The sequence below is a fragment of the Rhinopithecus roxellana genome, chromosome 18, assembly GCF_007565055.1.
Source record: "Rhinopithecus roxellana isolate Shanxi Qingling chromosome 18, ASM756505v1, whole genome shotgun sequence".
Classification (NCBI taxonomy): domain Eukaryota; kingdom Metazoa; phylum Chordata; class Mammalia; order Primates; family Cercopithecidae; genus Rhinopithecus; species Rhinopithecus roxellana.
The window spans coordinates 42,037,728-42,062,520 of NC_044566.1; the positions used below are offsets into that span (position 1 = coordinate 42,037,728).

General features: G+C 40.0%; 1 protein-coding gene and 1 long non-coding RNA gene across 3 annotated transcripts in view; one reads left to right on the forward strand and one right to left on the reverse strand.

Annotated features, from left to right (window-relative positions):
• Positions 1-7,295: 7,295 nt before the first annotated feature.
• Positions 7,296-24,793, reverse strand: part of LOC104662733 (leukemia-associated protein 1) — a 448,067-nt gene continuing 430,569 nt past the window's right edge. The window contains exons 7-8 of one of the 2 annotated variants that reach the window (XR_004054763.1): positions 7,766-7,963; positions 7,296-7,650 (exon numbers count right to left, since the gene is read on the reverse strand). The gene's annotated coding sequence lies outside the window, so the exon portion shown is untranslated. The remainder of the gene's footprint in view (positions 7,651-7,765; positions 7,964-24,793) is intronic. The other variant, XR_004054765.1, reaches the window with a different exon arrangement.
• LOC104662732 lies at positions 8,389-14,812 on the forward strand. Its single transcript, XR_748035.2, has 3 exons — positions 8,389-8,559; positions 9,778-9,833; positions 14,305-14,812. It is a non-coding gene; the product is annotated as an uncharacterized LOC104662732 (long non-coding RNA).

Here is a 24,793-nt window from a genome sequence, read left to right on the forward strand (position 1 = left end):
CTCAAAAGATGCAGAAAAATAATTTGTCTGAATCTACAATAAAAATGATTTCATGATGAAACACTCAATAAATCAGGATGAAAAGGAACTTCCTCTACTTGGTAAACAACATCAGAGTAAAATGCACAGCTAATATCATGCTTAATGCTGAAATCCTGGAATCTTCGCCACAAAGACCAGGAAATGAATATTCTTTCTGGCCCTTCTATTCAACATTGTATCAGAGTCTCTAGCCAGAGCAATTAGTGAAGAAAAATAAATAAAAAGCAGCCAAATTGAAAAGGAAGAAGTAAATCTATCTGTTTGCCAATGACATTATATGGAAAATTTTAAGGAATTTACAAAGGTCTAATAAGCCAGTTTAGCAAGGTTAAAGGATACAGGAGAAATACAGAATACTCAATTATATTTTCATACACCAGCAATGAACAACCAGTAAATGAAATAATTTATAACAGCATTAAGAAGAATAAAATAATTAGGAATAAATTTAACAAAATAATTCCAAGACTAGTATACTAAAAACTATAAAATATAATTGAAAGAAACTAAAGAAGACTCAGAATACTGGAAATACCTCTTATGTTCACAGATTGAACACTTAATATTGTTAAGGTAACAAACTCCTTGAATTCATCTAGAGCTTTTGCACTGTCTCCATCAAAATTCTAGCTGCCTTTTTTGTATAAATTTATAAGCTAATTCTGAACCTCATGTGGAAATGCAAGGGGTCCAGAATAACAAAAATAATCTGAAAAAAACCCTCAAAGTTAAAGAACTAACACTTACTGATTTTGAAATCTACAGCACAAAGCTACAACACTAAAGATTGTATAGTAGTGGCATAAGATAGTCATATTTATCAATGGAATAGGATTGAGAGTCTGGAAATAAACTCATACATTTATGGTCAACTGAGTTTTGACAAGAGTGTCAAGACAGTTCAATAGAGGAAACAGTAGTCTTTTAAACAAAAGGTGCTGCAAAAACGGGATATACACATATACACACACCAAAGAGTGAAATTGGATCCCTATCTCTTACCCTATACAAAAATTAGCACACAATGTATCAAAGACCTAAATGCAAAAGCTAAATGCATAAAACTCTTAGAAGAAACCACAGTTGTAAAATTTGTGACCTCAGATTTAGGCAATGCTTTGTTAGATACAACACCAAAAGACAAGCAAAAAAAGAAAAAAATAGACAAACTGGACTTTATCAAATAAAAAACTTGTGCTTCAAAAGATAATATAAAGAAGTGAAAAGCCAACCCACAGAATGGGAGAAAACATTTACAAATCATACACTGTTAAAGGTCTAGGATCTAGAATATATTTAAAAACTATTGCAACTTAACAATAAAAACATAAATTACCCAATTAAAACATAGGCACAGGATTTGAATAGACATTTCTCTAAAGAAGATATACAAGTATCTTGTATACACATGAAAAGATGCTTGATATTAGTCATTAGAGAATGCAAATCAAAACCATAATGAGATAACACTTCATATGTACTAGGAGAGCTACAATAAAAGGCAATAATTAAGTATTAGTTTAAATAAGGAAAGACCGGAACTGTCATACAATGCTGGTGAAATATAAAATGATGGTTACTTTGGAAAATAGTTGGGTAGTTTCTCAAAAAGTTAAACATAGAGTTACAATCTAATTCAGCAATTTTATCCCTAAGTATCTACCCAGGAGAATTAAAAACATATAACAAAAACTTACACATAAATATTCCTAACAGCATTAATTATTATAGCCTAAAAGTGAAAACTGTCATGCACGTCCGTGTGAAGAGACCACCAAACAGGCTTTGTGTGAGCAACATGGCTGTTTATTTCACCTGGGTGCAGGCGGGCAGAGTCGGAAAAAGGAGTCAGTGAAGGGAGATAAGGGTGGGGCCGTTTTCTAGGATTTGGATAGGTAAAGGAAAATTACAGTCAAAGGGGGGTTGTTCTCTGGCGGGCAGGAGTGGGGTCACAAGGTGCTCAGTGGGGGAGCTTTTTGAGCCAGGATGAGCCAGGAAAAGGAATTTCACAAGATAATGTCATCATTTAGGGCAAGGACTGGTCATTTTCACTTCTTTTGTGGTGGAATGTCATCAGTTAAGGCGGGGCAGGGACTTTTTCACTTCTTTTGTGATTCTTCAGTTACTTCAGGCCATCTGGGCTTATAAGTGCAAGTCACAGGGGATGCGATGGCTTGGCTTGGGCTCAGAGGCCTGACAAAAACAACCCAAAGATTTATTAACTGATGAACAGATAAATAAAATATAGTATATTAAAACCATGTAATATTATTCAATCATAAAAGAAATGAAGTTCTGGTATATGCCATAACATGGATAAATCTTGAAAACATGTCTAAAGTAGGCAAATCCACTGTAGAGGCAGAAGTAAACTTCCTTTCTGCCCTTTCTGAAGGTTCACTGAAATAAAGTCACAGTAGACAGATTAACAGGAGAAAAAGTTTACACATTAATTAATATGTATAACCATGGGAGCCATACAAAATATGAGACTCAAAAAAGGGCCATATGGTTGAGGTTTAAATGTCCTCTTCGTAGGGGAGAGAAAAGTAGGGAGCTGTAACCAATTGTAGAGGGTTAGTAAGTGATTTTCAGAGGAAACGAATGGATTCAGGAGGCAAATATTTTTTTGTAAATAATTCTCTTAGGAAACTGAATGGGACTGGCAAGTTAAGGGAAAGAGAGGGGTGGAACTGCCTTGTGAACGAATGTTGTCTTAGTACGTGGAAAGTCTCCTAGGTAATCTCTCCAACCCACCCTCAAAAGAATAGATGAAACTGTTAGTCTAACTGCATGTAGTGATGACTTTCATAGTCTCTTCTTTTCTCAGGTGGGTAATCTTTCTGGATTATTTCATGAGATTCCTGTAGAGTGAGTCTTAAGACAATTGCATTTCTTTTGAGAAGTTTCCTTAGTTAGATAAGGAAATTCCAGAGAGAGTCCCTCCTTGCTCTCGAGGTCAAGGGAGAAGAAACAAAAGAGGGTTAAAACATTTTAGGTTCTGAGGCAGCTTCTAAGGTACTCCGACTTCATTCAATTCAAAGTGCTCAGTATGCCAAAGCACCATTGTGTGGGGTATCATTTTCTGAGCCCCAACACCATAAACACTAAGAGTAGTTTAGTGGTTACTAGGGGTGGCGGCAAGAAGTAATCAAAGGTTACTGATAATGAGCATAAGTTTTATTTTGGGGGTGAGAGAAATATTCTGGAATTAGATCATGGTGACATTTGCACAACTCCGTGAATATACTTAAAAGCTACTGAATTGTACCCTTTAAATGGATGACTAGTGTATGTGAGTTATATCTCAAGTAAAAACAAAAGTCTAGAACTTGACATATAATTCCAAATACTCAAATTAGAAGAGTCTGCTTCTAAGGTAAATAAGTGGAGAGTGGTCACAAGATCTAGAACGGAGGCTATTAGGAGATGAGGAAAATCAGGAATGAGAAGTAGGAAGCCAACTCTTCATAATTTTTTAGGTGAGCAGCAGAGGGAGCCCTTGATAGCAAAGAAAATTACAAAAATAATGTTTATACTTCTGATCATAAAGTTAATACAACCTTTTTACAGAAAATTTGAAAAAGTACCACATAAAGGTAATAAAAACCCACTAATCATTCCACTATCCTAAGAACCACTATTAACATTTCACTGATGCAAATCCTTCCAGTCTTTTTTCTGTGTGTGTATATATGTATGTATATACATATATAGCTAAATCCACCCACAGCTCTATTGTATATGCAACTTTGCCTCTTATATTTTTCACTTCATGTTACTTTTATTTCTTCCAAAGCCTTAAATATTCCTGAGAATGTGGTTTTCCATGCCTACAGATGAACTGTCATCTGTTAATTAAACCTATTTTTAGAATTTTTCAGTCACAAGTAACCCTGTAATAAACGTCCTTATACCTAAATCCTTGTATTTCCTAAAATTATATCTGAAGCAAGGATAGATTCCTTAAGAAGGAATTATTAGGTCAAATATTGTTTACAGCTTTAAGTCTTTGAATACATACATATTGCCACATTTCTATTCAGAAAATTTAAAAGATTGTTATACTTCCACCAGCAGGGGATAAGATTTTCCTTTATCTTGAACTTTTACCCAACTATGTAATTATCAAGGTTTTTTGAAATTTAAAATATTTGTTAATTTAATGGATGGAAATTGGTGTCTTTTATAATTATTTTTAAATAAATAGTGAGCCTGAAATTTTTTCATGATTTATTGTCTAATTGTTTTCTGCTTGTACAAATTACTTTTTTGTGAATATTGAAAATTTTTCTGCTTAGGATATTTAACTCCTAATCATTGACTTCGGAAGCTCTTCACGTATTAACCATGTTAACCTTTGTCTTCTATTTTGCCTTTTTCTCAAGTTATTCTTTGCCTTATGCTTTTTTAATCATGAGTTTTGATGTTTATGTTTATAATTTTTATGTAAAAACATTCTGTCTTATGTTTTATAGATTCTTCCTCTACCTTTTTGTTTAAAAAGTGCTTCTATACATTGCGAGTTGATGGATATTTACCATAATTTCTTTTACTCATTTGTGTTTTCATATTTTAAAATTTAATTATTTAATTCATTCAGACTTTATTTAGGGATATGATTTGGGTCTCTTCCCTTAAAAACTGAATTAATTTTCCCAGCACTATTCACTGGCATAATCTTTCATTTCTTTCCCTAATTTGAAGTGTCTTCATCAAATACTAAGTTCTTATATATATTCGAGTGTGTTTGGGGACTCTATTCTCTTCTCTCTGTCTAGTTGTATACCAATATTATGTTATTAAAGCTTTGTAACAGGTTTTTAACACCTGAAGTACAGTTTACCTTGTTTATAAATCTTTATCGGTTATTTTTATCCACAAACTATTCTAGATAAACCTTACAGTCACATTTTCATTCAAAAATATTCCAATTGGGATTTTGATTAGAATCATATTGGACCTAACAATCAATTTGAGAAAAAGTGACATCATCCAATAATATAAAATATGTCTCAATTTATTCAAGCCTGCTTTCATATTAACTAAAGTTTTACAGCTAAATTGATAGAAGCCCTATGTAAACAAACAAGTTTGTTTCCAGGTTTTATTGTTCTTCTTCTTGCTGGTTTTGCTTTGTTTTTCCCCTATCGTAAGAGATCTTTTCCCTCTTTACAATTATTATCTAATTATGGATTTTTTTTTGTAGTTTGTATCCAGGTATCATAATGAAACATTAGTTGTAATAGTTGATTTCTTAGGTTTTTCTAAATAGGTTATCCTTAAGAATTTAGAAATTCTCTACATAGTCATGACCTTGGGGTCTCAAAACCAATTCAACTTTTGGAATTACAGCTCTCACGCTTCATAAGCATAACTTCTTTTTCTAAATAAAATCAAAAATTAAATGTGTAAAATGACCACCTAAACAGCACAAACAACTCTGAAACATACAGATTCCACTCCTCCATTTGGCTCTTAAAGTGTTAATACTTACCACGAAGAATTTTTTTTTAATCTAATAAAAAAAATCCAAAATATTCTTAAAGAGGCATTAGCGACTCAAAATGTTATTTGGTTTTATATGGCCTCCAAAACTATAGTGTTTTTAAAAATCAGGCTTATCGAGTTATAATATACATACAGTAGAATTCACCCTTTTCAGGCACACACTTCTGCACATTTTTACAAGCATATACAGTCGAGTAACACCACCTCAATCAAGACAGAATATTTCTGACACCCTGAGAAATTATCTGTGCCCCTTTGAAGTCAATCTCCTTCCTCTCACCCTCAGCCCCTGGCAATCTCTGATTTATTTCTGTCACTAGATATTCTGCATAGCATTTTTGTTTCTAAAGCTTCCAACCGGAGTCAAAGTTGGCCAGTAGCATCTAGGACAGATGCTACTGCTGCTGTTTTGAAAACCACCTTTTCTTTGCTGACAACCAACAGATCAGTCTCCATAGTCAGCAAAGCTGAACTCCAGCTTTAGACACAGGCCAATTCCTCCCGTAAAACTTGGCCTGGCGTCAACTGGGCGGACATGCCCAGACAAGCCTACTGGGGTAGCCACACCCGCAGGAGGGGGTCCTTACAACATGGAACACCAGTTGCACGCTGTCCCCTTTTGATCTCAGTTCTCTTTTTCAGTTTGGGAGTGTGTGCGTATGTGTGCATGTGTGTGGGTGCATGCATTGCAGAGCCCCAGTATACTTTGACACGTTTTGTGCATCTACAGTGTGAGTAATACACTGGAGGGTAGATGAGCCAGCCCCTTCTGAGAAATACAGTAGTCCTCTTTGAAACGCTCCTCCTCCTGTCATCTGATTGCTGCATGGCGTGAGCCTGTGGTGTACTGGTGAGAGCTGGAAGGTATGAGACTGGATCACTCCTACTGAGTCAAAATACAACATAAAAACCTTGGGGGAGGATCTGAGGCTGAGAACCAGCTTCAGAAAAGTATAAGTTGCCAAAGAAACACACTTTTAAGCATCATGTCTGAAGCAGTTAGGAAGGTTTTTCACTTTTGTCATTTCTGCTAAGGTCCCCTTTCTCCTCTGATACTTCTTTCCCCAGCTTTCTCCACATGACTTGGGCTGCTTTCCTCGTTCTCTTAAATACTGCTGTAAAGAAACCTATCTGTGGTTTTATGTTACCCCACTGGAGTGTTGTCTGTGAATACAGGGCATAAAAGGGGATAAATTGCCTAACTCAATCCACCCTCGAGGCCTGCCACATTAAAAAGATATACCACGGAACTTGGGTCTGCCCGGAAATGATTGGAAATACTGTGAGACTGCAGAATTTAATGAAAACTCCAAGTCTCACTTGATGCAGACAGGTAACTCTCTGATCTACTCTTGGGCTTATATATAACATTTTATATTTGTCAAGGCCTCTCAGCATTCACAGTTAATAACTAGTCCTGGAAGAATATTTATAGCTTATGTTAATTCTTATCCTGGAAACATGCAAGGTTCAAATAGGTGGGAGAAAAGCACATTTGGGTAGGCTTAAATTCAAACCCACAGGCACACCAACTCTGCTATCCACCAAAGTCTGCAGCTGATCAGGTAGGGCCACTTGATCTCAAGCACAAAATATCGGCATTGTACGCTACAAAAAGAAGTTGCCTTACTTATTTCATCAGGTTTTCTCTCTCTCTCTCTCTCTCTCTCTCTCTCTCTCTCTCTCTCTCAATATGCCCTGGTTAATTGTTTACTTGCTTGGCAAATTGCTTAGCACTATGGACAGAAAAAGGCACTAGGTGTTTTTTAAATTGACTCAGAAAACGTTAAAATGGAGAAACTTCCATCTGCTTGCTTGGTCCTTCATGGGGAATTCTACCACTTCCCTTGGTCCAGCTCACTCAAGGCCAGTACCATGACAACTCCTGGTTTGAGAATCACTGATTTAAATGGGATTTGACCACATCTGTCCCCACTTGTGGCTCTCTGCTCTGTAGATTTGCTGACTCACAGAGTCCACCGGCAAAGATGCTGACAGGCATGAACTGGTTGCAGGACACTTGGAAGGCATAACGGGACATGTGCCTCACCAGCTTCCTTCAGGTGTTCCACTGAGCCCAAGCATTCAAATTTGCATCTGTGGGAGAGGAAGGGAAGGGAAGGCTCTGGTCTGTGGTGCCATAGGAGTCCAGTGATGCCTCTTAAGCATCCCCTACCATTCTCTGATGGTTTCCCACATGCAAAGTGCCAACCTGGTCGTGCAACACTGTACACTGTGGTGAACACCAAGCGCCCTCCCATGAGACTTCTGCAGCATTCCAGCACTCTATCCTCCCCCAGCTTCCCGTTTAGGACAGGCCCAGGAGAGGAATGGTGAGGACAAAGTTAAATGTGACTTTTGCTTCATCGTGGGTTCCTTCTTCCCATCCTCCCAGCCATCAGACCTCCTCCTATAAACAGATGTGTGCTCAGATTAGCTACTTTTTGGAAAAACAAGGAAATGATAATACTAGCAAAACTTTATTGAACTAATGTTTGTCTATGTACCAGGAACTGCGCTAAATACATAACATTTATCTCATTCAATTCTGACAAGACCCCTATACAGACAGGTGTTGCTGCTATCCCATTTTGTAGACGGGAAAACTGTGGCACAGAGGTGAAAAAGGCTTACTTATATGGATATATTGCATCAAAATTCAAGCCGAGGTTCTGATCCTAAAGACTGTGCTCCAAACTAGAGTCCTCCTGTGCACATTTCATGTCTAGAATTATTATAAAGCATTTTGCAATGACTAAAATAGGCACATGAATGAAGATGTATACAGGTCTGCCTGAGGGGAGACGTGAAGCCAAAGCCCAGCTCAGCAAGGTCAGAGAATTTCAGCATATCTCCATGGGCTGCTGGAATTTCATCTGGGTGCATTTGTTTTTATAAGCCTGGGTACTGCACAGTCACTTAAAAACATGTGCTTGCCAGGGCAGAACATCATCTGATGGCAGCAACCACCTGGTGCTGGCCACGACTGAGGAGGGAACACATCCGGTGAGTGTGGGCCAACCCTTCCAGCACAGAACAGGAGGGTGGCGGGGTGGGATGTTTGATTTTTAGTGGGAAGGATGAGAAAAGCAGTTCTGAAATGTTTTTCACAGAAATAGAAACTAGTGAAATAGAAGCTGGCATTTGACTACTTTAGAGAAAAGGGAGGAGGGTAACAGGGAGGCAAGTGATTGGCTGCTGCTGCCAAACTCAAGAACTTTAAAAATTTTGTTTGTTCCCCCAAAGAAGTGCATGCCCAAACCACCAAGAGAGGGTAAGTGATGACAAGCAGATCTGCAAGTCCGGGCTCCAATCACAGTAGCAAGCACCCTATCTCAAAACAGCCCTGCAACCGGCAAAGTTGCACCCTCTCCCCTCTCCCCTCTCCCCTCTCCCCTCTCCCTTCAGCCCAGATCCCTCTCTACACCAAGACTGTTCCAGCTGCATGCAATAATCAGGCAAGCAACTTCTAACCCAGTCTAGGGGACTCAGACGAGATAACGCTTAATTTTTCTGCAACGCCTTCTTAAGGCTCCAGGGATCTGTACCCCAGGGTGGAGAATGCTTTCCCAGAGGCAGAGCCTGTTTCTCCAGCCCGAGTGTGTGTGCTGCAGAGCTGGGGACCCCACCCTGTATCTAAAGTAATTGCTGGATCTAATGGTGTGGTGCTGCTGACTTCCTTACCAGCTGTAGCTTTCTGTTGCCCGACCCTGTTATTACTGGCTCCTGCTTTATTTCAGGGATGTTAACCTGCTCGTATGTGTCTGCTAGTACCTTGCTGGTAAACTCCATCTTAAAGGCTCTTCAGAGAAGGGCTTTGTGAGTTTTCCTTTTACAGGTCTTTATTGCATATTTTTTCTCCAGGTTCCTCTCTCTTCCTCCTCTCACTCCTTTCTGCCTGATTAGAGCAGGGGATGTTAGCTTTTCTTACGGACACCTTAGTCACATTATATGAGAATATGTTGTTCTAAGAGCCTGCCCCTAGGTCACAGATTCAGACCTGTGGAAACGGCCTAGGCTATTCTGAAATGCTCAGATGGGGTTCCAGCATTCAGCCTCCAGCTAAGCTCCATCCTTGTGAACTGTAAGGTGGAATGAGTAAGTAGGCTAGACATCTAATCCTCCCTGTGCCAGCATCCCACCTGAAGGGCATGGCAGAGAAAGGGGAGCATGGGGACCCAACTCATTCACTATCAACAGGTCTTGTTCATTTCTTTTCTCTAGGAAAAAGCAACACTTCTCTCCAACTGCACTAGGTGGACGCCAAAGGCCCGTTTATTGTAAGCACGCTTTTCTCCTCTGCACAGAGTGCTGTCACTGCAGCCCTATCTGTGCCATGGACCCACACAGTTCCACAGAAGCCCACCAGGGGCTTAGGTGTTCTTTCATCTAAGTAGTTCCAATATCGTCAACCACTACGGTAAGATGTCTACATGGCAAGTTAGTTCAGGCATAAAATACAGTGCGGGCAGCATATGTGGGTGGTCTCCAACCAGTTCTGGTGGCTGCTTGGACCACTTCATAGAGACTTGTTCCAAAGAACAAGGAGAGAGTTTTGTGAAGTGCTTTGGCTCCCACTGAAATGGGGGCTACAAGAGGTTATTTCTCACTGCAGGAGGATTTGGGAATAGGGATAAGGGATAGGAGATTATAAAGCCAGGTTTTAAGTCCAGCCCGTTTTGACTTTTTTTGTTTGTTTGTTTTTTGTTTTTGAGATGGAGTCTTGCTCTGTCACCTAGGCTGGAGTGCAGTGGTGTGATCTTGGCTCACTGCAACCTCTGCCCCTCCAGGTTTAAGCAATCTCTGCCTCAGCCTCCAGAGTATCCGGGATTACAGGCGCATCCCACCACGCCTGGCTAATTTTCTTGTATTTTTAGTAGAGACAGGGTTTCACCATCTTGGCCAGGCTGATCTTGAACTCCTGACCTCATGATCTACCCACCTCAGCCTCCTAAAGTGCTGGGATTACAGGTGTGAGCCACTGCGTCCAGCCCGTTTTGACCAGTTTTGTGGCCTTGGGTGTTCCTGAAGTACAGTTTCCTCATCAATACAATGAAGATTGAACACACCCTATAGAACCATAGTGAGGTTCACATTACCCAGTGTGAGAAATCGCTTTGTAAACTGGAAAACACCACAAATAAAAAGAGGCTATTGTTATTGGGTTTATTATTCCAAGGCAGGAGAACCAAGGTATAAAAAAGAGAAGTAAGAGTTAGATATCACACAGTCTGAGATGCTGGGAGAACAACACAAGCCTCTATAGCTCCTCCTAGGACCTTTCTTCTGGAATGTTCTACGATGACAGTGGTAGAAATGGGGGGCAGCACTGCTCTTGTTAATGATAAAATGGATAATTCTGCAATTCTATCAGCTGTGATAGAACTCAGTCCAGATCATTTTATTGCTAACACTCGAATCACCTGACTAGTTATCAGCTCATTGGAAAGAGAGTGTAGTGTTAAGAGCATGGACCATGGGACCTGGCTACCTGGATGTGAGCCCGTCTCTGTGTCCCTCTAACTAGACAATTAGAAGTAAGTGACATGACTCATCTGTGTTTCAGTATACCCATTTATAACATGGAGATGATAATACTGTCTACTTCATAGTGTGAGAATAAAATGAAAAAGAAATGGAAAGTACTTCAAAAAACTTCTGACATGTATTAATAGTAAGCTAAGTGTAGCTACTATTGTTTTCCAATAAAATAGCCCACTCTTAAAAATAAAATGTGTGTTCTAAATTGTAGGAGGAGATGGATTCTTCAGGCACGATGGAGAATAAATCCATTCCCTCTTCCTCCACTCTAGCGTGAAGGGTCTGCCATGCCAAAATAAGTTAGATTACAGAGTCCGGTGGAGCTAATATAGTGTGCATATGTACTTTGGTCCTGGAAAGAAAGAGTGGCAACATTTCCTCTCGCTGGCAGAGCCCAAAACTAGATTAAAACAGGCAGTGTGGCTGAATCTGCGCTCCTGCATCAACTGCTATGTGACTGGGGATGCCTGACTTCTCTCTCTGCCTCACTTCCTAAACTTGCAATGGAATAACAATAGTATCTGCCCTCTAGGGTTGTTGTTTAGAGCAGTCACTGAATAGCTACATAATACAATTCAGCTATTATTGTTATTAGGATACCATTTGCCATTACCCAACTTTGTGATTCGGGATCTTGAGAAATTGCATAAATTTCGTCTTTCAGGTTAAAGTAGAAGAACCAAAACCCAGATAAATGTAACCTAAAGCCATATGTTTTGTTAAAGACAAGGAAAGGAAATGCCATATCATTATAATCATGTTGTTTGGTCATACAGTAGGACAGTATCTACAATCATCAATTCATGTCACTTTTTAAAAAATTACAGTGGGTTATTTGAATTAGAAAGCATTTCCATACATGAAAGCTTAATCCCCCTTAGACATTCCTCAATGTTCACAAATAAACTGACCTGGCAGGCATGGGTGTTTCTAGTCTTTGTGTTTAACATCAGATGTGGACGATAAGGGTAATAAACAATGCCTACTGATTCTGGTCATTCTGAAGTGCCACTTTTTTTTTTTTTTTCAATTTCACTAGAGCTTGGCACACCTTCATATTTAGAAGCAATGTATCTTCAAGGATCACTCATCAGAATATTTGCACAAACTCATAAGTGGCAAGAACTGAAAATGCCTTGTGATTTTCAAAGTTTTAAAATAGTCCTACGGGACTGATGACCTCAGGCAGGTCAGCCATCGAGTTTGGAATCCAACAATAAAAGTCATAAAGTGAGTCAACTGAGTCAGAGAGGATGCAACAGTATTATTTTTCTCTTCTGGCTTCTCTAGTAAAGCAAAAGTTTTGGTGTTAGGGCTGTCCCTGCAGATAGGCAGTTTGGTTTCCAACACGCTGGGAGCATTCCTGGAGAACGCTGAAAAGCAGAATAGGCCGCCAGAGTCCAAGAGCCGGTATCAGTAAAGTTAGCACAAGATTTAATAGACTAGAACATACCTGTCCAATCCATTTCTCCAGCCTGATAATCCAGGGCAATTAAGAGAAATTGCCCTGGTAATTTTAGCATTTTTAAAGTTTCATCTGAGCAAACACAGAAATGGATAACTATGTTATCCAGACCTTACCACTGTTTGTTTTTGAGACTCTAAGATTAAACTAAAGACCGGCCCAGCACAGCAGATATGTTTGCCTTGCCTGAGAGGAGACAGAAACTTGGGAAGAAACAAGGGTCTTTGGAGTTACTGGGCTTCCACGAGGATCCTCAAGGTTTGCAAACACCAAATGGACAGGACTCCATCCCTGACGTGCAGGCCAGTCCTACCTCCTTCACAATGACGTGCTGACATCATGGTGCAAATTTGCAAACCTTTTCTGCCTTATTAAGAAAATTATTCAAACATAGAAAAATGCAAGGGTTAAAGCCTTGCTTTCATAAACATAGCCTGTGTGTGTTGCAGGGTGAGTTTTAGATATTATATGGAAAAATGCAGTAAAAAGTGCTGAAGTAGCCCATTCCGTTCCATTGAATTGTTAGGCAACTATGGTCATCCCAGCCTTAGTAAATTAAAATACATGATGAAAACCCAATCTAAGGACATCAACTGCTATGTACTAAATAAACTACACATCCCATTTAAAAAGCATTTAAAATTGTGTCAAGAGAGGCTGTGCTGGAGGGACTATCATTTTAAAATCATTTACTGTACAACCATACATTTAAATTTTAACTTGAAGCTAAATGTTGCAAAATTAAATCAATTTTATTTGATAACATGAGGCAGTTTATACTCTTTAATTTGGGGGTCGATGGAGCCCCTGGCACAGTCTTGAATTTAAGACCCCTACCCCACAGGAATAGTTAACTCTTGATCCTAGCACACTCTCTCCTCCTGGAAGAGTTATTTAAAGTTAGATGTGTTTCTTGCTGTATTTTTTGTTAGCCACTTTTCTATCCCAAGCCCAGCAAAGACATTCAATTCATCCCCCCTATACCTCTCACTCTTTGTTTCTCTTTCCTCCCTCCCCTCTCTCCCTCTTTTTCTCTCTCTCCCTCTGAAGTTTCTAAATCAGTTCCTACAGCTTCCGTTTTCTTTTTCTAAAATTAAAAACGTGGCTTCTGGCTATAAAACGAATCTCCCACCTTCAGCAGCCCCAGTCCCCAGGGACTGTTACTGGTGTGATCTGTAAATTAACGGGAGTCACTTAGAGCCCTCAGTTAGCTTTTAGTCAAACATTAGCAGCAGTGTTTACCCTCGTGTAATCTGCAGTTGTTACTTCATTTAATGCCCGTCAGCATTTTTTTTAAAGGCTGTTTGAATTCCTTACTCTTCCCTTCCCCCACCTTGACCCAAATCAAGCTAAATGTATCTGAGTAGAAGCTTGCTAATATTTTTAATTTGCTAGTGTAGTTTTCCTTCTTCTTGAGGAAAGTAAGAAGAGTTTGCTTTCTGTGCCAATCCAACTACGTCCTACTCAGAGGCCTGGGCTTCATGTCCCCACCGCACCTTACATCAAAGCGGGTAAACTGTAAATTTTAGGGTTTCTGTTTCTTGTTGCTCTGGCAGTGATCTGTAAGTGATGTAAGATGGGAAGCATCCTCAGATTCCCATTTGGAGGATGCTGGTGTGGCCCCCCTGAAGAAAATCCATTGAAAACAAACTTTGAAGTGCTGCCCAGTAGAGAGCTAAAAGCTGAACATATCACATCATAATTCATACATAACTTTGTGTGTTTTGAATCTTCCTTCTCCACAGCCACCACCTCGAATGTAAATAAATAGAGCCCTGGCCTTCCTACAGGGCTCTGGTGCTCCTTTCATAAGGTGAGATCCATTTAGATCCAGCAGGAGAACTTCTCTAAGGCCATGATAAAGGCAGTAGGAAGTACTGATCTCAAACAGCACAGAGGAGGCTCCTCTCCAAAGAAGAGTGAAGCACATCGTTAGAGAATAAGAACACAGGGGGAAATTAAGAAGTGATCTTCAAAGGCTACAATGAATAGCTCCTCTCTGCTTTCACACACTGTACAAGAAAAGACTTCCTTCAGTTCAGGAGGCTTTGGTTAACAGCCACATTCTCAATATTCTGAGTTTCAAGGACAACACAATAAATGTCACGGTGAAAACCTCATGCTTTTTCAGGTGATATAATCCAAAAAGAATGTGTACATCTCAATAGTATAAAGGCCTCTGAATCAGCCAGGGCTCAACTTGCTATTCTCTTCCCTTCCTGCAAGACTTGACCTTGAGTTTCAGGGTCTCTCAGCCATACTTCTGCTTCCTGGTGACTAGAAATCAGGATTCTCTCCCATTTACTACTAGGGAAAACCCTACTGCTAAGGACTGTAAACGTCGGGGGATCACCCTGAGTCTCACAGATGGCACTTGAAGAGGAGCAGTATGGAGACACAGGACACGAAGAAGGAAACAGAGACCCTGAGGACAGAGGCTCATCTGACTACTGCAAATGAACAGACACCAAAACAGGCATTTTTGCACTTTCAGACTGGGAGTTCCAGGACTGAGTGCACATACAGTCCATGGTTAGATTGCCAGGAAAGCCTCAGTGAGGGGCTGCATTATGTGCCATTAACACAAGATGCAGCCATCTTGGGAATCAGCATATCTGTCTGAGCCCAGGTTATAAGTGCACACTGATGATCTACGGTTGGGGGCCGATGTCACTGTCCTGTCACAGTCCTGAGATCTCCAAAGCAGCCCAGGTGACACATATGTCCCTGTCTTTGACTCTCCTCCAGGCCAACTCTGTGATATTACTATCAAGGCTCCAAAATGTAGCTGTTTTGCTACATAAATTATGAATAAGTTCTACAAACTTCTTGAACCATCTGGAAAGTGCTCAAAACACAAGACTGCACAGACAAGGACTTTAGGGCTCAACTCACTCCCAAGTGGTATTAGTAGCTCTTCTCAGCAAGACCATGCGCCCAGGTCCCAATAGCACTATTGAAAAAGACAGGTCTGCTGTAGAATGGGTCCCCCTTTTTGCTGTTTCCACTGCTGAGTGCCCCCATCATGGGCATGCAAGATTTCTTCTGCCATTTTCCTTTCACAACTTGCATCAACTGCCTCTGCGATTTCCCTGTCTTGCAGTCTCAACCCAACTTACTTAACAGCACTAAGTGTTCAGTTCTTATGGACAGTGTATGCCTTTAGTCTTCCTCCAAGAAGAGTGCTTGACAAACATAAAATGGAAATCTTAGGAATGCTTTTACACTGTTGGTGGGAATGTAAATTACTTTAACCATTGTGGAGGATGGTGTGGTGATTCCTCAAAGATCTAGAGCCAGAAATACCATTTGAACCAGCAATCCCATTACTGGGTATATACCCAAAGGAATAGAAATCATTTTATTACAAAGATACATGCACGTGTATGTTCATTGCTGCACTGTTTAAAATAGCAAAGACATGGAATCAACCCAAATGCCCATCAGTGATAGACCGGATAAAGAAAATGTGGTACGTATACACCATGGAATCCTATGCAGCCATAAAAAGGAATTAGAGCATGTCCTTTGCAGGGACACAGATGAAGCTGGAAGCCATCATCCTCAGCAAACTAACGCAGGAATAGAAAACTAAACACTTTGTGTTCTCACTTGTAAGTGGGAGCTGAACAGTAAGAACACATGGACACAAGGAAGGGAACAACACATACTGGGGCCTATTGGCAGATGGGGTCGGGGAGGGAGAGCATTAGGACACACAGCTAATGCGTGCTGGGCTTAATACCTAGGTGATGGGTTGATAGGTGCAGCAAACCACCATGGCACATGTTTACCTCTGTAACAAACCTGCACATCCTGTACACATACCCAGAACTAAAAATAAAAATAAAAACAAACAAAAACAAAAGAATGGAAATCTTTTTAGAAAAATGTGTCATTGAATTGGAGGTGGAATCCATAATGATCAACAACAATAAATTCTTTTCTTCTCTATGAGGTCATCTCCCTCAGTCTGTGTGTGTGTTCATGGGTGTGTGCTGTGCCGGGTCCCCACTTTCCTCAGCACATTTGTGCATGTGTTTGTTTACTGACCAGTGCCCAGTTTGTGAGGCTCCCCCAAAGGCAGCCTCAGTCTGCTAGTGCCTGCCCAGGACCCTGCCCTAGTCAATGAGAAATCAAACAAACTGGCTGCAATAAGCCGTTTACACCAGTTCTCAAAGAGAAAACTTTGGGCCCATTCCCAGAAGGCCAGGCATGTGAGTGAAAGGAGCCTGACTTGCAAAGCTTCCCCCACACTCGGGGTTTATTCTGTTTATTCTGTCATCCCTGTTTATTCTTTCAACTGTGGTTTCTCCGTGGAGCAACGCATCACACTGCACCCAGATTGTGGAGACACACAGAAGACGTCCAGAAAGAGCCAGAGAGAACACAATCCCGCTGATTCATTCGCTAAGCCATTTGTTAACAAGCTGGTTTGGGGTTTTTCTTTTCCACAATTTTTCAACACTTGGGGAATTGAAACTGCCAGTTGTTTTCGTCTTTAAATGAAATAGCCTGAATAACTGGGAATTTAAGCTAGTTTTCATTATTATAGTCCCCTTCAGAAATACATCTGACCAAAATAATGAGCTAATGAAATAATTTGGACATCCTGACCATGCAAAACAGATGTGTAAAATATTAAGTGCAGATCCAGTCAATACTTAGTAAATGTTGATGCAGACTTGGTTTCCTAAGGTTTAAAATGTATAACTAAATGACATTAACTTCTGAAATATCAGGGTACCAAGAGGGAATTAACAAAAGGCCACCAAAAAGCAGACTGCACATAATGTAGCCTAGAGACTGTGGAATCAGGCACACCCGGACTGAACTAGATTCCACGCTGGCTGTGTCACTGGAGCTGATGGCATGTTCTCAGCAAGCCTCAGTGCTCTCACCTCTAAAAGGGGGTTCAGAAGAATAGGGTACCAACTCAGCAGATTGGTGTGAGGATTCAAATTAAAAAATGCATGTAAAACACTTGACTAACTACAGTTTCTAGCTCAAAATAAACTCCTAGTAAATGAAAACTACTGGGCACTCTTGTCTTACAGATAATGGCTTTCAAAACTGGGAACTTAAAATAATTCTAAGACTCAGCTGACTCCCAAACCAGGTAATGGAACATCTTGGAAATGCAGACCTCTCAGAGTAGACTTGTTAAAAGTGCCAGGGACAGCGCTCATACCCAGTTGACACTCAATAAACATTTATTGATACTGACCATGGTTTCCTCAAGTTTAAAGTTTAAAATAAAATGTCTGGAAGAATTACAGAATGAACCACTTGTGGTTATTCCTGAAATATGATGGCATCGATGTGAAAATTGAAAACATTGCCCCCCATAAAAAGCTGTATACCAATTTTGTTTAAAAGACTGGAATGACCCTAAATACAAAGATATCATGAAAAGCAGAGATTCATTAAATTATAAGCACAAAATTAAGAAGGATTTCCTAGAAATGGAGGGGGTCTCACTAACTTCAGCAGAGAAATTTTCTTCGTCTGTCATCCCCTGACTCCACAGGGTAATGTAACAACGCCAGGGAGATGTCTGCATATACCCAGGGTGAGACTACCAACCCTTTGCATTTAGCCAAAGGGCTACCAAATTATGGTGCAACACTGGCTGATTGAATCATTCAGAGTCAAATTCAAACAGATGAACTCACAGAGGAGAGCTCCCACGCATAGATGGAGAAAATTAAGGGAGGCCATAGTTTAAAATGTTTCTTTTTAGCAAGGTAGAGTTTGCAATGTGACAATGATTAAGCTGTAGGGGAGGCTTTTAACAGAATTCCCTCTGGCCTTCTACTAACTTACTGAAATACATCATTTGCTTTTCTCAACTTCCTTTAATTTTAGTCTAGCAATAACCATTTATCTTAACATTCACTCTCACATGGGACAAAAGAAGAAACAAATTTTGCAGAATTCAGAGAGGCATTGATTAATTGATGCTGGTCTGTCTTTGAGGAATATCTGGGAATTAGAAGGCAACTAAGATATATTGCCTCCATCCTTGAGAATATGTTCCTTATCTTTAGGGACTAACCTTTAAATGAGCTACCTCTCCTCACTAATATTGAATAAATTGATTTCTGGGACACTTAAAATGCCAGGCTGTGTGTCTGTATGGTATAGTAACACCCCCCACCCAGACAGGCGTGCACATGCACACACACATATGTGCACACACACATGCCCCTGAGTTGAAAGGAATCAGCAGGAACTGTTTCTTTGGCTTGCTTTCCACAGTCATTTGCACTTTTCCAGCACAGAGCAGAACCATAATAGTAAACCCTTTGCAAGAAACGGGCACATCTCCACATTAAGAAGGTTTGGCTGCAGGTGGGTATGAGAATGCAGAGTTTATGGAAACTTTGCCTTTTATTTATTTTTTTATATCCTCTGTTGCAACTGCAGATCTGTGTGAGTGTAGCCAGCCTCCCTACTATGCCTTGTGGGAAACACACCTTGAGGTCTCTGCAGCCTCCTGGCCTGATGTTTGCACAGTTGAGTTGAGGAGGCTGGTAGTTTTCGGCCCAAACATCAACCCAGAGGTTTACTTTGCCCTTGTATTAGATTAAAATGCTTGAACATATTTATAAGCTAAATTCGTTGTTGTGTTGTTGGTCAGTCTTCTTTAAAAAAAAAAAAAAAAAAAAAAAAAGAACTTATTCTATAATTATATTTAGCTGAAAGCCATTTTCTACTTTTTCGTAATGCAGGTCTCATGCTTAACTGTTCTGACATCACCTGGCCCCTCTAAGGCTTAGCAACAAAAACTTCACTGAAATGAGGAACGCAGTTATTTATGCTGGCTACTCTGGCAGCAAAGAAATTCAAAACATAATTTTTTAAAGTTATAACTATGGCTTGCATATAAACATGAGCATGTGGCAAATATTTACGTAATTCGTCAATGAGGTAATGAGCAGAATGATAAAACTGCAAAGAGTATTTGAGAAACTAAATATATGCAGGCATCTGCGAATGAATGTTGGAATAAGATTGCTAGATTAGACAGAACACAAGTTAATACTACATTTGGCAATAAAAGTGTAACCTTTAAAGTCATCCTTTTTTTACCAAACCAAAATCACTTGCATCACTATTGAATAAAATCTTACAAATCAGCATGTCATTTCATAGAGTGTGAGCCTTAATTAGTAACAAATAGTATGTCAAATAAGATACACTCCCCCAGAGAATCAGGTCATCTTTGGGTGGATTCTTTAGAAAATGCTCTTACGAGACAGTGAAAACTGAGGCTATTCTACTGCCTTATTTCAAATTTGATACTCTGTCTTAACATTGGTAAAGGGATTTGGGAAGGGCAAAGGTGCCTCATATTAACAATTGAGGTCATGGGACAAATAGTTATAGAAATATTAATAGAACAATATCACCCCTCAGATTATGTTGAATACCAAAATACAGAGTTGGATGTAGAAGCAACCAAGTATCCCTCAAGGAATGAATGAACAACATGTGGCCTATCCATACAATGGAATATTGTCCAGGCTTTAAAAGGAAGGAAATTCTGACACATGCTACAACATGGATGAATCTTGATGACATTATGCAAAGTGAAATAAACCAGTTACAAAAAGAAAAATACTGTACAATTCCACTTAAGAGTTATCTAGAGTGGTCAAATTCACAGAAACAGAAAGTAAAAGGTAGTTGTCAGGGCTAGGGGAAGGGGAGAATGGAGAATTGTAGTAAGAGGTATATAGTTTTAGATTTGCAAGATGAAAAAGTTTTGGAGATTGGCTGCACAACAATATGAACATACTTAACACTAAGGAACTGTACACTTAGAAATGGTTAAGATGGTAAATTTTATGTTATATGTTTTTTACCACAAAAATTTTAAAAATTTACAGTTTGGTATCATCAGTTCAGATGCCAGTTATAAGGCAAGGGAATGATTCCCACCAGAGTGAGATCAAAGTGTGCATGGCAAGGAACCATCTTTTTACTCCCTGAAGTACTAGTTTATCACTTAACTTACAATGGGACACGAAAGAAATAAATGCAAAGATGCCTAACTAGCTGTGGTAGACTTCACCTCACATCATGGAAACCATGAAGCAATTTAGCAAAGTTGGCTGCCTAAGCAGCCAAGGGCCCTGTGGTGCCTGTTAAAATCCAGCAGGAGCAGGGATGAGGTGCATTGGTCAGGGCCCAGTGTGCAGCCCCACAGCTGCAAAATGCTATCTGGCCTTTGAATCAGCACTCAGTGCTCCCCTTATCACTCTTAACTCTTAACTTCAAGAGTTAAATGCTGAAAAAGCTCAACCTAATATTCACTGAACAAACACTGAGAACCACCTTTGTAATCATCATGTTTTCATCTTTTCTCATTACCTCCAGACTTCTGTCATAGGCCCTTGAAAAACTGGACCTCTTGCAAAAAGTGCAAAGAAAATCTTCTTGTTGTCCAAGGCAAAGTTCTCACCCTTTTCTGATGTGACTACCTGAAGTGGTGTCTACACTCTGGCAGAAAGTGGGAAACCCTCACATGAGAATCTTTACCACATCCCTACAAAATATTTTTATTCCTTTATAAAGTTGATTAATCTTCACAATAGAGCATTTATGTCTCTTTTCTCTCTCCTTCCTTCCTCCCTTCCTCCCTTTCTCTCTTCTTTCTTTCTTCATTCTTTTTCTTTCCTTCCTTCCTCCTTTTCTCTCCTTTCTTCTTTTTCTTTCCTTCCTTTCCTTTCCTTCCTTCCTTTCTTCCTTTTCTTTCTTTCTTCCTTTTCTTTCTTCTTTTCATTCTCTCTCTCTTTCTTTCTCTTTCTTTCTTCTTTCTTGATCAATAGAAAGTTTCTCTGATTTTTATGGTGAACTGACATGATGCCATGGAATGCTGATTTAGATGGAACATTAAGCCCAGTTGGATTTTAAAATCCTTTATGCAGTCAAGGAAAACTACGCCCACCTCCATTAGGCAATGTCCTTCAATGCCTTGCATTCCACCCACAGAGTATTTTACCATATGGTCATTAATTTTTCAGCATTATAAAAATTGAGAAAATTTATTTATTTTCAAAAATGTTTAACACTAACACTTAATCCTACACTAAAAATAAAAAAGCAACAATGTCTAGAAATATGTTTTGTTCCATCATAGCTTCCATTGTTAAAATGTGGAACAACAAGCTGTCAAAATTCAAACACCCCTTAGCGCCAAAAAAAAAAAAAAAAAAAAAAAAAAATCATTCATTCTGACTTAGGAGCCTCCTCTTGGTATGATCTGCTTCACCCTAACTGAATTCATTGAGGATTACCGAGGTTGTGCATTGAAGTGTCCCTTCCAAAACCCAAACGAATCTCTCACACAAAGAGGACAACAGTAAAAGAAGCATGCAATTTACCAGGGCAGGCTGCTTACTGTCTTTTTTTTCTGATTTGCTTTGCTTGTTTTTGTTGATGTTTTCATAAATCCTGTTTTGTTTAGCAACAGGTGTAACCCAGTTGCACCCACCCTAAAGTTTTTCTATTTCAGACTGTCTCCTGACATGGAATGACTCCAGAAGGCTCAGCCAAGAAAATAATTATGACAAGCTCAGAGAAATCTATAAAATGTTTAAATAGCTAACTAGCATGTTAACTACTAGAGGAAGCAGGTAGAATTAAATGGAAATACTTCGAGATTAAAAAAAAAAAGAAGACAGAAAGAAAGCAAGCCACAGGGAAAGTAAGGGAAAGGAGCAGTGAGCCAGGAGTGAGAGGAGGCTGGCCTTGGAAGCAGCAACAGTCTGAAAATATAGGTGCTGTAAAATATTTACTTGTCCTAAGTGCTTTCTCCTCCCCTGCCTGGTTGTGCCAACTCAAAATCTCTTGTAAACTCTTCCATTTTTTATGGTTTTCTAGGTGCAGATGCTCATCAGCTCAAAGGTGAACTGCAACTATTTCACAGAAAATAAACTTGGAATATGTTTATGTGATCATTACTCCAAGACAGCAAGGAAAAAAAAAAAAAAAAAAAAACGAAAAAGAAAACAAATTCAGCACATGAGCCATTTAAAAAATCTTGATCCTCGCCAAACCCCAAACCAAATTTGTGTCTTAGCCCCCTTTCCCGTTCCTCCCCACCAGAATATAATCATTTGGACAACCCTAAGAGTCGCAAGCTAAGTCACTATTGTCACAGCTTGGCTTGTCTGGCAGTTTTGACACTGCCCAGCGTCCCCTCCAGGGAGCAGAGGAATCCGTGTAAAGATTTTACTTAATCATTATTTTTAACCTTTGGGGGTTGCAGCTAATGATATGAAAAAAGGCTTCAAAACCACACAATATACTGGGGCATAAAAATGGCCTATATCTGAAAATAACTCCAAGTTTAGCTGTTTTGGAATAAAGCAAATGTTTAAAGTCGCCTGAAGTGAAACTTGAATGTTTCAATAGGCCCAGCTGCCTCTGAGGCTGGCGTGGGGCTGGGGGAGGAAGCGGTGGTTTCTCTTTGAAGCCTGGCTGCAACAAGTCCAGGAGCGGCCAAATTGCAGAGAGAAGCTGCCTTCCCAGCCTGCGGGTGCCCCCCGGGAGCCGCTGAGACAGAGCCATCATCATCTCACTTCTTTCTTGAAGGCAGAAAAAGAGGAGGAAAACAAGAAACACAAAAGGAGGACTTGGAAGATTTAGGGCTCTGGATGCAAACGTTTTTGTGGCAATAACAGTTTAAAGAAACGAAGCCTCCGCCTGCAGCGGGAGGAACTATGTTGAACACCGAGCAAACTGAGGAGCAGAGAACTGGAGTTTTTATTTTCTATTTTGATAAAACAAACAGACAGACAGACAGACAAAAAAAAAAAAACTGGGATCCAAGAAATGAAGGAGACAAGATGACCGAGTGGGAACATGTCTCCAATGGATTGTTTCATTCTTTGTTTTTGGTAATGAACCACCAGCAAATCCAAAGTACCCTATACCCTACGGTGTCCCCTCCTTGTCTTCCAAGTGACCTAGCAGCAAGCATTTTTTTTTTTTTTTTTTCGAATTCTGTGGTCTACAGTGTGTGTCAGAAGAGAACCGCCTCCCCCATCCTCTTTTCTCAGCTGAAAACTGGCTCCCTATGTCACTAAGATTACAAAAGAGGAACTTCCAAGCACTCCCACGTCCATAAATACTCACCTCTGTTTGCAAACCTCACATTCTGCTTCCTCTCCTGTCACTCTGTATGAACAGTCCATAACCTTTCGGCCACCCTCCACCTATGTGCTGGAACCCAAACGCACCCACCTACTCCAGGACATCATTTGTCCCCTGTCTCTTCTGCTGCATCATCAACTTATACTTTTTTGACTATATTATTCCTCCATACAAACATACTGCAATTCTCCCATTTCAGGAGAAAAAAAGTTTCTCTTTACCCCACTTCACCACCAGCTACCACCCATCTTCTGCTCCCCTTTATAATAAAACTATGAAAAGCATTATTTATATCAGTGCTGTCCAGTAGACATATAATGTGAGCCACATCTGTCATTTAAATTTTTCTAGTAGCCACATGAAAAAAATTTAAAAAGAAACAAATGAAATTAATTTTAATAATAAATTTTTGGGGTTATTTTCAGATACAGGCCATTTTTATGCCCCAGTTCTGTACAGCCCCAGCTTCTCCTCCTTCTATCCTCTTTAGAAGCCACGCCTCAGGCTTTTGCCTTCACCACTCAACTGACACTGCTCTTATCAAAGTCTCCAATAATTTGCTCTATCTAGAGGTCAGTTCTCAGCCTATCACTTGCCTGATGTTCAGCACTGTATTAGTCAAGGTTATCTAAAGGGACAGAACTAATTGGATAGATGAATGTATGAAGGGGAGTTTATAAGGAGAATTGACTCACGTGATCACTAGGTTAAAGTCTCACAACAGGCCATCTGCAAGCTAAGAAGCCAGGAAGCCAGTCTGAGTCCCAAAACCTCAAAAGCAGGAAAGCTGACAGTATAGCCTTCAGTCTGTGGCCGAAGGCCCACAAACCCCTGGCCAACCACTGGTGTAAGTCCAAGAGTCCAAAAGCTGAAGAACTTGGAGTCTGATGTTTGAGGGCAGGAAGCATTCAGCACGAGAGAGATGGAGGCCAGAAGACTCAGCCAGTCTAGTCCTTCCACATTCTTCTGCCTGCTTTTATCCTAGCCGTGCTGGCAGCTGATTAGATGGTGCCCACCCAGATTGAGGGTGGGTCTGCATCTCCCAGTCCACTGACTCAAATGTTAATC